This window comes from Coregonus lavaretus (assembly GCF_964263955.1).
Source record: "Coregonus lavaretus genome assembly, chromosome: 10".
Taxonomy (NCBI): domain Eukaryota; kingdom Metazoa; phylum Chordata; class Actinopteri; order Salmoniformes; family Salmonidae; genus Coregonus; species Coregonus lavaretus.
The window spans coordinates 40,644,489-40,658,827 of record NC_139997.1 but is presented as its reverse complement, the minus strand read 5'-3'; the positions used below and the strand labels follow the sequence as shown (position 1 = coordinate 40,658,827).

At 39.8% G+C, this 14,339-nt stretch overlaps 1 protein-coding gene across 1 annotated transcript in view; it reads left to right on the top strand.

Moving 5' to 3' along the window:
* The first annotated feature begins 8,866 nt into the window (after positions 1-8,866).
* LOC311136007 (neuronal PAS domain-containing protein 2-like) overlaps positions 8,867-14,339 on the top strand; it is a 65,560-nt gene continuing 60,087 nt past the window's right edge. The window contains exon 1 of the mRNA XM_084170067.1: positions 8,867-9,002. The gene's annotated coding sequence lies outside the window, so the exon portion shown is untranslated. The remainder of the gene's footprint in view (positions 9,003-14,339) is intronic.

Here is a 14,339-nt window from a genome sequence, read left to right as displayed (position 1 = left end):
TTTGATGTCTTCACTATTATTCTACAATAAAAACATTTTTTTTTTTACAAATAAAGAAAAACCCTTGTGAATGAGTAGGTGTGTCCAAACTTTTGACTGGTAGTGTAAATACCATGTCAGCACCATTGACTTGGTCAACGTTCACATCCTGCCCCTTTCAATTGAATAGGTCATGGTCATGTGATGTAACCAGGAAGTCCTTTATGTTTACATCGCCACACTGCAAGAGCCATCGACATTGTAATCTTTTATAGAAATATATTGCTTGTGTCAGTCAGTTAAACCAAAAATGGATAACTATAATAAACAATCGTTAAACTCAATGCAAGGTCCTGTTCCAGATTTCAGAGGGTAAGTTGTTACAGATAGGCAAAGTGTTGCAAAACTGGAACCTTGCTAGCTAACTGAGACGGGATGGATTGTTAGCTAGCTAGATAACTTGCTAGCCAGCTTGTGAACTTAATTTATGCAATACTAGCTACTTGCATGTAGCTACATGCTTACATGTAATATTGTTAGCTACTGTACCTCAGCATGGGCATACAGTATTTGACCCCCTATAAAATCATCACCAGACAAGAAATATAGGTAGCTGCTCTCTTTGCCCAGGGTTAGCAAACTAGCTAAATTACTCTACAGTTAGCCGATACATGCACAAACGAATAATGGGGTTATGCATATGATGAAAATATACTGGAGACATTTTTCTTTTTTCCTTATACATTTCCGCGTTGTTTTCCTGCATAAGAAACAGTGTGTGAATCTAGCAAGTAAAGTGTTAGATGTGTGATATGTGGTCACCAAATCATCTAAATTAAAACAAAAGGGGTTTTCTTTGTTTCATTCTCTTTCAGGAACGATGGATCATTGGCGTCTGTACTGAAGACGTTGCTGTTTTTCACAGTCATGATGATAACCCTGCCAATAGGATTATATTTTACATCAAAATCATATATTTTTGAAGGTAAATGTGATAGCTAAGGGGGTAGCCCACGGCGTGCCCACCAAAAATCTAATTATGCGCAGCAGGAGCCACATTGTTGTTGTTTAGTGGAATATTTTATGTAAATGTTCCTAATGTTTTTGTCATTTTCTAAAGACATCCATTTCTGCCATCATGAGGGCTATTCCATAGGCCTACACTGTTTTAATGTCATATACAAAAACATGTTTTTCTCTCTTGCTTCCTTAGCTTCTGGATATTCCAGCAATGACAGTTATTTCTATGCTGCCATCGTGGCAGTGATAGCTGTCCATGTGGTCTTGGCCCTCTTTGTGTATGTTGCATGGAACGAGGGCTCCGGGTCACATCAGACGAGAGAAGGAAAGCAGGACTAGGAGGATCAGGCTGTGTGTGGACCAGGAGAGGATGACCACATCACTACCACAACACACAGAGAAGACAGTGAGGCTACAGCCTAGAGCCCACTGATGCAGTGCAATAGTGGATGGTTGATGTTCAGGATTTATATGCTTGGAGAGGCACGAAAGTATACAATGTGGTGGTCATAAGAATATACAGCAATTGCTCAATGAGTTTGTCCAGTTTTAGCAGTTAAAAAATTAGGGACAACTATTTTTAAAGACATGGGACCCTATTAAATCTAAGCTGGTAACAGGGTTTTGGGGATGAGTCAAAAACATGTTTTTGATATGTTTTCTTAGGGAAGAGCCTTGTATTTTGGTGTATTGCCATATGCCATTAAGGTAATCAATCATCATTCAGTCATTGTTTTGAATCTAAATACTTGATAAACATCTCTAGGTATCAACCTGATATGAACAGATGTGGCTTTGCATCATAGGAGGATAGATTGTATCAAAATGAAAAATTATGGATAAAATAGATGCTTAATGTCACGTACCACAAATCCATCTTCATGTTAATACGTTTGTTGCTTTAGAATGTGTTTTTTTCTCACAGATTCCTTTAAATGTGATTTGCACATTCTAGTTTGTTGAACTCCCAAGGCTCTTTTTGACTGTCACATATGTTGTATTCTGTTTTTGTTTTCACCTAATTTGATACAATTCATAATGATGCATGAAATACCCATGAAGTTGTTTGTTTTTATTGATCATGCTTGTAGAGACCACCCTGGGTCTCTTTCTGTAAGCTTGTCTCAACAAAGATATATTCAAACTGACACCATGAAATCACACAGAAAGGCAGGCACATTGTCGTCCTAAAATGAAGGTATGCCATCAGGGTTTGACAATTGGGTGAAATAGAATAGTAATTGGGGAAAACAAGGGGTTGTTCAATAAAGCATTACTCTCTGATTTGTGCTTCAAAACTGATAACAAAAATACTTGCAAGTCACACAGCAAATACTTACCGGAAAAACAAGAAAGAATGAAGGTCTTGACTTCATGACAGGCAGCAAACCAAGAGTTTAAAAACATGGAAAGTTAAGACAATCATGGAAACCTTGAGAACATGTCTAGGTTCTGACGGAGGAAATATGGAAACCAAGGCAACTGACTGGCCTAGTAACTTCGAAATGCTCTACTTAAATGGCCAATGATTAAGAAATCTAACCATTCCCTCAAAGAAAAACTATGCATCCTACAAAAAGGCATACCTAGCATTAAACCTCAGATTTTGGTCAGGCTTAATTTATATAAAACTTCAGATTAATGTAATGAACATATAATAAATAGCACTGGGTAGACATACTACACTTACACGTACAAAACAAACCCGTTCTGAAACCAACTCGTCACAGCAAGACTGACAGCCATGTGTTTCAGGTCAGGATTGGAGCAGTGGCGATTTTAGCATGTAAATCTTGGTGGGGTAAACAAAAAACAAAAATTGGGATGCATGCCAGCAAAGCCACTACACAACACTAAACAATACATTATGTGACGAACGGTGCCCACAAACTGTTAGGGCCTACATAAAGCTGTCCCAACAGCAGTCCCAACACCTTACTACTGCTACACCTGGCTATCAGCTGAGCCTTGTCTGGCAGCGAAACAGTTAATTCAGCCTCATTTATTGCCTTTAAAAAAAATTGCTCATATGGCTGGCTTGCTTAAACAAATGTGGTTTCTACTGACAATTGAGATGTACAAACTATGGCATAAGGGGACGACAAGCGGATAAGAGGCAATCCATAGTTTCGATCAGCATGTCTGCAGTGGGGTTTTCACAGTATGAGTCATATTCCATGTGTCCTGTTCCCCCCTGAAAAACTTCTGCACCTCTGCTAGTCACGCACTCCTCTCTGGATCCATCTGGATGAAAAAGCCCCTGCAAGTCAGTCAGTACACTAGGACGGACGTAGTCAATATAACTATTTGTTCAGCACTTTTGAAATGGACAGCGACAGAATTCAGAACATGGGTCGTTCTTACAGTGTTCTCCCTGTACACCAAGTCAGAACTGTAGGATAAATAAAGGGGGCATATAAGCAGACAATGAAAGCTCTTACAATATTAGATGATTACATTTCTCTAAAACAGGCTATAGGCTACATGTGCACCACCAAGTCAGAACAGTAGGCGAAATTAAGAGGGGAAAATAGACCACATTATCAGGGTGAGTCACATGGTCTACTAAAAGCTTACTACACAACATACACTTAGTATTACTTTCTTACCTACAGTATACATATCTCCCTGGCATATTACATCATTTATACAGCAGCATACAATACATTTTTGGACTCACCTTGTTGTCCTGTGCTCACTTGAACAGGAAGGTGGCACGCCAGTCCTTCTTGGGCAAATTTTGTCATCAAACTTTGTCATCAAAGTCTGGCATTCTCTGGATTTATGGTGCTTTCAAGACAACTGGGAACTCTGAAAAAAACAAGGTTGAATCATGATGACGTCAGTGATCTTCAGGTCGACGCTCTAGAGGCCCGATTTCCCGACTTACAATTCCAAGTTGGATGACCGTTCAAAACGTATTTTCCCAGTCGGAGCTCGTGTTTTCCCAAGTTCCCAGTTGTCTTGAACTCTCTGAAGTCAGATTTCCCAGTTCCGAGTTAACAGTTGTTTTCAGCCTGGCACAAATCATGCTTCATAGACAGCATGGTCAATGTTGAACGTTAATAATTTTATTCTTGGAAAAGAGACCCTTAAACCCAGACTTGGGACCACACAGCCACTCCACTGAATAGCAGGCTAGTGATTGCTTATTTATCTTTATCTGATTGTCACGATCGTTTACGAACGAGAAGGACCAAGGCGCAGCGTGATAAGCATACATGTTTATTTAACGAATAAACACCACGACAAAACAACAACCGAAACGTGACGTCCAAGGTAGCATACACACAACATACCTTACACGGAACAAGATCCCACAACTAACAGGTGCCAAAAGGCTGCCTAAGTATGGTCCCCAATCAGAGACAACGAGCGACAGCTGCCTCTGATTGGGAACCACACAGGCCAACATAGATCTAGACATACTAGAATCTAACATAGACAATCAACATAGCCAAACACAACACAGAAAATACACACCCTGACTCAACAAATACAAGTCCCTTGAGTCAGGGCGTGACACTGATATGATATGATTCATATGATTTGCCAGTAGATTGCCGACTTGATTCATGATGATGACAGCTAGCTAAGATTTTGAAAGTATGATGTTGACATGATCAGTCCAATCAAAGCTACTGTAGATATAACGTGATTTGACGTCATTTTATCTGTGGCCAATGACCTTGAGCCTTCTTCGATGGGCACTACTAATGTAACTCTATAGCAACACCCAAGGGGCTTGAATTTTCAAGCTCTACCCTTAGACTTGGCGGTGACATAGTGTCCCCATGAGTGACGAACACTGAGCCAATCACGGCGCAACTAGTGAACATGACCAACCCCTATGCTCCGTACTTCCCGCTGGCTGCCCCACCACCACAGAAAGCTAGGCTGAAACACCTGCATTTTGGAGGTGCCTTACTCTTTTTTTTTTTACATTTTAGTCATTTAGCAGACGCTCTTATCCAGAGCGACTTACAGTTAGTGAATACATATATATTTTTTTGTAATTTTTTTTTTTTTTTCTTCATACTGGTCCCCCGTGGGAATCGAACCCACAACCCACAACTACTCAAGAAAGCAAAAAAGAGCCCATGATTGTATGCGGCTATATTAACTCAATGTTCTCTTGTTTGGCTTTGGGGAAATGCTGGACTACTAAATCCCAGCAGTACATAAAAAATAAAAAAAAACATGGGGGATTGGAAGTGATGCAGACAATTACATTGATAGAAGATACAATCTATCTGCAATATTAAGCTGATCCATTCCCCCCGAAAAAAAAAAAAAAAATATATATATATATATATCCCAGCAGTACATTGTATGTGACTGGCTGGACGCTTGCGTTAATTGATTGTCATTTGTGTGTAAATGTGTGTGTGTAAATGTGTGTTTCTCACTTTATTTCTCCCCTCTTCTCTGACTAACCATGATGGCATATCCTCAGGCTGCCAGGTCTGTAAGGTAGATGGGAGTTGTATAACACAGTTAATTTCATTTACTTGTCATTGCTCCATGGATCCTGGTCAACTAATGCTAAAAGAATATGTACCATGATGACTCCACTGGTGTGTTAGGTGTGAATTGTTAATAAGGAAATTAATAATTTATGCAACTGCTACCATGGATACTATGACAACCCCTAATACATGTCTGTGTAGGCGTATAGTGATCGTTTTTTATGTTATAATAATCATGTTTTATGTAGGGCTGTCAAACGATAAACAAATGTAATCGAGTTAATCACTTAAATATTTGTGCACACATTTTTTTCAAAGTTTACTTGTAGAGAATTTTTTCCGCTCATACAGGAGTATAAATGCCTTGTGCACTAATTTGGTGGGACATTTTTAGTATATATATATATACACTACCGTTCAAAAGTTTGGGGTCACTTAGAAATGTCCTTGTTTTCCATGAAATGAGTTTGAATAGGAAATATAGCAAAATGAATAGGAAATGTAGTCATTGACAAGGATTTTTAATTGAAATAATAATTGTGTCCTTCAAACTTTGCTTTCGTCAAAGAATCCTCCATTTGCAGCAATTACAGCCTTGCAGACCTTTGGCATTCTAGTTGTCAATTTGTTGAGGTAATCTGAAGAGATTTCACCCCTTGCTTCCTGAAGCACCTCCCACAAGTTGGATTGGCTTGATGGGCACTTCATATGGTCAAGCTTCTCTCACAACAGTTCAATAGGGTTGAGATCCGGTAACTGTGCTGGCCACTCCATTATAGACAGAATACCAGCTGACTGCTTCTTCCCTTAATAGTTATTGCATAGTTTGGAGCTGTGCTTTGGGTCATTGTCCTGTTGTAGGAGGAAATTGGCTCCAATCAAGCGCCGTCCACAGGGTATGGCATGACGTTGCAAAATGGAGTGATAGCATTCCTTCTTCAAGATCCCTTTTACACTGTACAAATCTCCCACTTTACCACCACCAAAGCACCCCCAGACCATCACATTGCCTCCACCATGCTTGACAGATGGCATCAAGCACTCCTCCAGCAGCTTTTGATTTGGTGTGTGTCTTACAAATGTTCTTCTTTGTGATCCGAACACCTCAAACTTCGATTCGTCTGTCCATAACACTTCTTTCCAATCTTCCTCTGTCCAGTGTTCGTGTTCTTTTGCCCATCTTAATATTTTATTTTTATTGGCCAGTCTGAGATATGGCTTTTTCTTTGCAACTCTGCCTAGAAGTTCAGCATCCCGGAGTTGCCTCTTCACTGTTGACATTGAGATTGGTGTTTTGCGGGTACTATTTAATGAAGCTGCCAGTTGAGGACCTGTGAGGCGTCTGTTTCTCAAACTAGACACTCTAATGTATTTGTCCTCTTGCTCAGTGTGCACCGGGGCCTCCCACTCCTCTTTCTATTCTGGTTAAAGCCAGTTTGCACTGTTCTGTGAAGGGAGTAGTACACAGAGTTGTACGAGATCTTCCGTTTCTTAACAATTTATCGCATGGAATAGCCTTCATTTCTCAGAACAAGAATAGACTGACGAGTTTCAGAAGAAAGTTATTTGTTTCTGGACATTTTGAGCCTGTAATCGAACTCACAATTGCTGATGCTCCAGATATTCAACTAGTCTCAAGAAGGCCAGTTTTATTGCTTCTTTAATCAGCACAACAGTTTTCAGCTGTGCTAACATAATTGCAAAAGGGTTTTCTAATGATCAATTAGCCTTTTAAAATGATAAACTTGGATTAGCAAACACAACGTGCCATTGGAACAGAGGACTGATGGCTGCTGATAATGGGCCTCTGTACGCGTATGTAGATAATCCATAAAAAAATCAGCAGTTTCCAGCTACAATAGCCATTTACAACATTAACAATGTCTACACTGTATTTCTGATCAATTTGATGTTATTTTAATGGACAAAAAATTTGCTTTTCTTTCGAAAACAAGGACATTTCTAAGTGACCCCAAACTTTTTAATGGTAGTGTATATATATATATATATACTTAAAAAATATTTTTTGTTTTTATTTTTATTTATCAGGGGGTGCTGCAGCACCCTCAGCACCCCTACTTCCCGCAGCTGTGAATACAGCCAGGGAAGACCACAAGGGTAGGCAATGGCTAAGAGGTATCTCTTGCTCTCCTCTTCTGAAATAGAATGAAGTCACCCTGTCACCATGGACACACATTGAACTCATATCCTGTAAGGTTATAATGCAATGTAAACAAGGGTGATTCACCAAAGAGCAGTGATTTCCATAAAGGTTGTGCTATTATCAGATTTTCAAATCAATTCACTTCAGGTCAAAGCTGTTTTGGAGTGCAAGGACTCTTGAAATTACCACATTTTTAAGGGTTTTAATAGAGTTTATGTACAGCTTGCTTATAAAGCACTCAAAAATAATATTATATATTTTTGTATGAATGATGACTAAGCATGGAACTATATAAATGCCTAAAACCCACCCAGGGTAGAACATGTATTGCAAGCATTTTGGTTTGAAGTGAATGAAAATAGGTCAAAATAGCAAATAGGAGGGTTATACATGCACTATAAAATAGAGGGATTCTAACCCTTCTTGGGCCAGGGTGCTGGATGTGAACACAGCTCTCTGACCAAGACAAATGATTCAAGCAAGCAAAACAACAGTGATGTATTAAGAAAGTAAAGCTAGAATCCTTAAATGTAATAGTAACAAAGGGGTACACCCCGACTCTGTTTTGGTAAAAAGTTGAAGGATGGGCGTCAATTTATGGTGCTTTCAAGACATCTGGGAACTCAGAAAAATACTAGATCAAATCGTAACGTCAGTGATCTTCAAGTTGCCAAGTCGGAGCTCTAAAAAGAGGCCTGAATTCGAGAGTTGGAATTCCGAGTTGGATGACCGTTCAAAACGATGTATCCCCTCGGAGCTCGTTTTATTCCAATTTCCCAGTTGTCTTGAACGCACTGAAGTTAGAAGTCGGAGATTTCCGAGTTCCGAGTTCCCAGTTGTTTTGAACGAGGCATTAGAACTGAAACCAAAAAGGCTGCAGCACTGCACATGATGCATGCATAAATTGGAAACATAGCCAATGTGATACAAATGGGACGAGGTTGTCCTGCAGAAGCAGATGCCAGATGGCCTTGGTCATTACTACGAACGAATTGGCTGAATAGTGAATGTTGTCCATAATTTTAGGCGATTACATTGGCGGGCTACGCTTCTATGGAAATGAACTGAGGATATGCGCTCGTGCCGGACGCTCCTCCCCTCCCCAACTGTAGCGAATCTGGATACGACGCGCTTGGTTTGGTCACTCCCTGTAGCTCCTTTTAAGGTGCGACGATGGCTGATGATCTACATTTTGAGGTGTGTGGTTTGGAAAATGAACATCAGCAGAGAAAGCACTTCGAAGAATCTCATTGCATACAGAAACGGTGCCAGTTATATAACACTATTTCATGGTAGTCTAAAAGCCTTTTTGTATTTCTCGGATGGGATTTTCATATCGGAATCGTCGCCACGTTGCTGCTTTACATTAAGTAAGTTAATGCATTACTTTTACTCACAGCAAGTTCAAGCGTAACCTACATTGAGTGGAGTGAGTGACATCTGGCTAAACTTGATCGAAAGTTGATGTTCCACTGATATGCTGGTGCATGATAGTCTGTGGTTTTATAGTCGTGCATTTGACGGAAATGGGATCTTCCAGGTGATTTCATGGTTTTCTATTATATTACCTAATTTGACAGGCTAGACCAAGTGATGTATATTTGATTTTTCATCCAGTATTTAGGAATAAGGCTGCACCTTTTGGATGTGTTGAATAGCCTGTAGCCTACTTGGGAATACAGTAGGCTATCCATGCGAGCCAGACCAGTCGTGGAATTATAGTTTTGGTCCTATATAAAAGTGACTTAATTCTGAAAGGTTGATCGTGAGCACACTGTCAGGAGAGCAGTCCTTACAAAATCTAAGTTATGTAGGTTAATCACTAAAATAGACATTGTTATGTAACTCATGACTCATGAAGAAGCATGAGCCGGTTGCAGTGACGTCACGCCCCAGATGTATTTATTAAAGAAAGGAAACTAAACTAACCCGTGCTGCGCAGTTGTTCTGGGCGTCAGGAGAAAATAATTGCATCGAAAGCTGTTCATCCTTCTAAGAAAATGTAGGCCTATGATTACGTGGTATGATTGATGATGATGATGATGGGGACTCTTCTCCACACACATCCTCAATGTATATCAGACTCTCAGAAATAGTATTGACTTAGTTCAGATAATTGATATTATTCACAAATTCAATCTATGATGGCAAAACGTTAGTGGTCATCGTTGAATTACTTCAACACACACTGCAATCATGTGAGACATTATTTTGAAGACATTACATTATTCAAGTTTCCATTTGCCTTGATACTGACGATTTGATGATTTTTGGCTCGTAATGATCCTGATAAAGTGTTCCAGGAGCCTGGATTGGTAGCCTATGTTGATGGTTTTACTCTTGTTAATCTGGTCTGTGATGAGGCTGGTCCCATGTGGTCAGGCTTTTAGGAGCCACAGTGAGGTGAGGTGAAGTAATGGTGAAGTGAAGTAGCTAAGCTTATTTAACTGAGCCAACCCACTAATAGTTAGACTTTTAACTCAAGAGATACACTGTCTGCCCTCTACTGGCTGCCCTCTCCTTTTATTTTCCTTTTCCTCACTCATCTGCCCATTTTTATCTATCTCTCCATGAACCTTCCCATCTATAGATACTTCTTCCCTTTCACTCTCACTGTTTGCCTCTACTATAGAGTACCACAGTATGAGTTATAATACCAATAAAACCTAGCGGTCAAACAGGGAAATGGTTCCAATTGTTTTTCCACCATTCATTTTTCCCATAGGGGATTTTAGAAACACTTCAAATAAGGGCTGTGTTTTGTGTAGGCTTACCCTGGCATGACGTTTTGATAACCATGTAAATCTCTCAAGGACAAGGTGACTTTTATCAAAATATTCACCTGTATTTACCACCCCAAAAATGAAATGCTAATTAGGCTAATGTGGCTATCATAAAGAACTACAAATGCCATGATGATCTGGACGAGACTGCCGAATCGAGACAAAGGTAAGAATCTCAGAATTAACTATCTAATGTTAGCTAAATGTAGAAATTAATAAAGTGGCAAAAAAATATTACATTGACACAATACCTGTTAGCAAAGGTGTCAGCTAGAGATGACGTACAGGAGCTTGCAGGGATTTCTAATTTTGCATGATGTCTACTTTGATGCTAATTAGCATTTTCGAATCCGAGAGTAAATAGAGCCGAATCTATTGATTAAAGTCACCTTGTCCGAGAGATTTACATGGTTATCAAAAAGTCACGTCAGGATAAGTCTACACGAAACACAGCCCTTATTTTAAGTGTTTCTAAAATCCCCTATGGGAAAAATGAATGGTGGAAAAACGATTGGAACCATTTCCCTGTTTTACAGCTAGGTTTTATGACACCTCCACTGTGGGGCTCTATAAGGTCTTCCTAGCAAAGCTGTGTCATGGCAGTATAGAGGGTCAGTTCAAGCCTTGGTTATAAAGGTTGAAAATATACAAATGCTTTTTATGAGCCTTTAGAACAGATGCAGTGAGCTCTGTTAAAGAGGTGATGCTATAACCTTTACTTTCACAGAGCTCCTTGACAGGTTTTTTTTAAATCGGAAGGGTGTACAGAGAGGAAATGGGGGTCTCTGCCCCCTCCTTATGCTGTAGAGGGTTTTCACGTCTCTCTGCCTGAAAAGATGCTGTGTGAACGTTAGGTAACTGATGACACGCAGCCTCTGCTGTTACGGAGCCTGCTGGAGGGAAAGTAGGTTACTGGGCCATGTCCTGCAAGCTTAAACGGAATGCTAGTTGGAATATCGCTGGAGATGCTAAATGTGACTAGCCATGCACAAATGGAGCAGGTCCATGCAATAGCAAAGTCATTTTTTCCCCTGTGCTCTGTCCCTTTAAGAAAGACAGTGGCTCTCTTCAAAGCTTTGATGAATGTTCAACTCATGACGATTCATTTCAACAACACAATAAATGAGTGAAACATGACTTCAGGTTTTTTTTATAGGGGTTTGGAGATGAGCAGCGAATTCACTTTATTCTTAAGTCTAGCCGTGAGCAGTGAGGATCGATCGCACAGCACCATTTCCTGTTTCTATAATGTACCTGAGAATGCTTCATTATGTACTCTTTCAATGGAACTGACCTACTTGTAGTTTTTCATTGCATAAAGGCTAACCTGAGAAGAGTGTCTGTATCACTGAAGTGCTTTTATTATCGTGTTATTAGGTATTGTTGTTAAAGGGAAGCATCAAGCTCAACTCAAGTGTGCTGGCTGGAGTTTTTCTTTTTAAAGGGCAGTTTTATATCACCAAAAACTTAAATTTTTTGAAGCGACATGTTAGCATTGTGACACCCAGGTGAACTCCTCTATTCTGGGACATCAGTGAGGATTTAGCCTACTGCAGCGGTTCCCAACCTTTTCCGTTCTGAGGACCACCAAATCACTGTCAACAGCTCTCAAGGACCGGCATTCGCGTAGTCGCAGAATGTTTGTACATAAAATATTTTCCCAGTTAAATTTAGAGTCAATTTTATTAACTGCATATGAATATACAGCTCTCTGTCTCTTGCTTTGTTTGCCAATATTCTATTCACCAGACAATATTCTATTCACTGACACGGCCTCTAACTGTCTGACCTCTCACTTTGGGGTCACGAGGTCTCTACTTTTAGAGTTCACCGGCTAGGAGCATTCTGCTCAGCAGCAACTCAGGACACAATCCAATCAAACCTGCACTTCAGAAAAGTGGCTCTGCAGAGAAATAGCAATGCTCCTAATACAGTGTAAATGCAAGTGTTAGGTAATGAAACACATTCAGAGAATGATTCGGAATGGATTCAGACTTGATTAAATCAGACAGACTGTGGTCAGACAGAGACTGTGCCATGACCCTTTATGTCACGGACAGGTCAGGGCTAATCCGAGAAAAGGGTCTAACTCCAAAACTATGATGGTTTGATTTTGGGGTGCTAAATGCCTGGTAGCATTAGTCCTCAATTGCCTAGTGCGTTTGTATGGGAACAGGAGGTTTGGAAGATAGCAGATAGCAGGGGTTATCATAGCTTCACAGGCCAGTAGAAGTCAATAGTTAGTGATTTTGACTACATTTTAAACCTCCTTATACCTCTAGAATTTGATGTGAAAATAAAGGCAGCCACCCTGGCAGTGAACAGCTGTTGCACAGCAAGCATCTATTTACGGGCCCCTCTTCACTTGTTGTATCACCTAGTGGTTATAGTATGTTTCTTTGGGACACTGACAATGGCATGTCACATGAGTGTCAGCTGCACTGTTCCACATTAGATATCAACATAAACATGCCTCACATCACCAACATCATGCATTTGATAGTTGGTTTCCTGCCGCTTATGTCCTCAGGCAGTGACTGACATTAATGGACCTGGACACTGGGGGCTTGTTTCCTGGAAAGTCGTTGTGTAGCAAAATATTTGTTTCATTCATTTTTGAAGGGCATTGCTAAGCCCTACTTTTGGCACCTAATTGGAATGGATTTAAGAGCAGTAATTAACATTTAACTACTGTACTGAAGTGACAGTCAAGTGTGATGCATCTATCAACAGGATAAGAATATGACGTACTTATAATCACTCATGAGCAATTCCACGGTAACGGAATTACGCTTTGACTCACTTGGGGGTGCCAAATAAAAACCATTGATTTCAAAGTTTAACAAACCATACAAATCTATGCACACTGACTACTTTTAACAATTTCCACTGAAACATTTATAAAAACGTATTTAGTGGAAGAACTGTGCAGAGGAAAACTTTGGTAACGGAATTGTGGTAAAATCTCCCTCAGGTTTTTATGCGACCACTCTTAAATATCTGCTCCGTATTAAGATTCAAAGATGTCTGCAGAAAGAATGGGGTGTCAGCTATGACATGGCACCTTGAGTTTGAACAAATCTATTTTGGTTATTGAACTACAATAAGTGAAGTGGATTTACACCCAGTAACAGAATTACAGTAACAGAATTACATCATGGGTCCCTGATCTCTACTACACAGAAATGCATAATTATGGATATGAATGTCATTCTCCTCATGTTTCACAAGTGTGGACATCACAGTGTAGCACAGCAGAGTTGTACTGTGTTGTATTGTACTGCACTACTGTATTGTACTGTACTCTACTGTGCTCAACTCACTGTACAGTGCTGTACTGTACTGTTCTAACCAAACTTGTGAAACATACACTACCATTCAAAAGTTTGGACACACCTACTCATTCAACGGTTTTTCTTTATTTTTACTATTTTCTACATTGTAGAATAATAGTGAAGACATCAAAACTATGAAATAACACATATGGAATCAAAAAAGTGTTAAACAAATCAAAATCTATTTTATATTTGAAATTCTTCAAATAGCCACCCTTTGCCTTGATGACAGCTTTGTACACTCTTGGCATTCTCTCAACCTACATCTGATCAGTTATAATTAGGTCAGAATGTCAACACATCTGGAATAGATTATTAGCTCCTTTTTTGAGGTAGTGGGCCCAGGCTGCATCTGTCACCAGTGTGATGAGCGATTAAAATAACAGCTAGCATGAACTGGAGATCTTCTATGAAAGCTGCCTCTACTGGCAATTACTTGTAACTGGACTACGGCTGCCTCAGTTCATACTTTGTAGATTCCTTGAGTTGAATTTAGGTGAATTGATAGCTTGTATAAACCTCTTGAACAGTGATATATTATAGAGAGTAAAGTACCGTAGATGTACATCTTTCCCCTAGTCTTTTATGT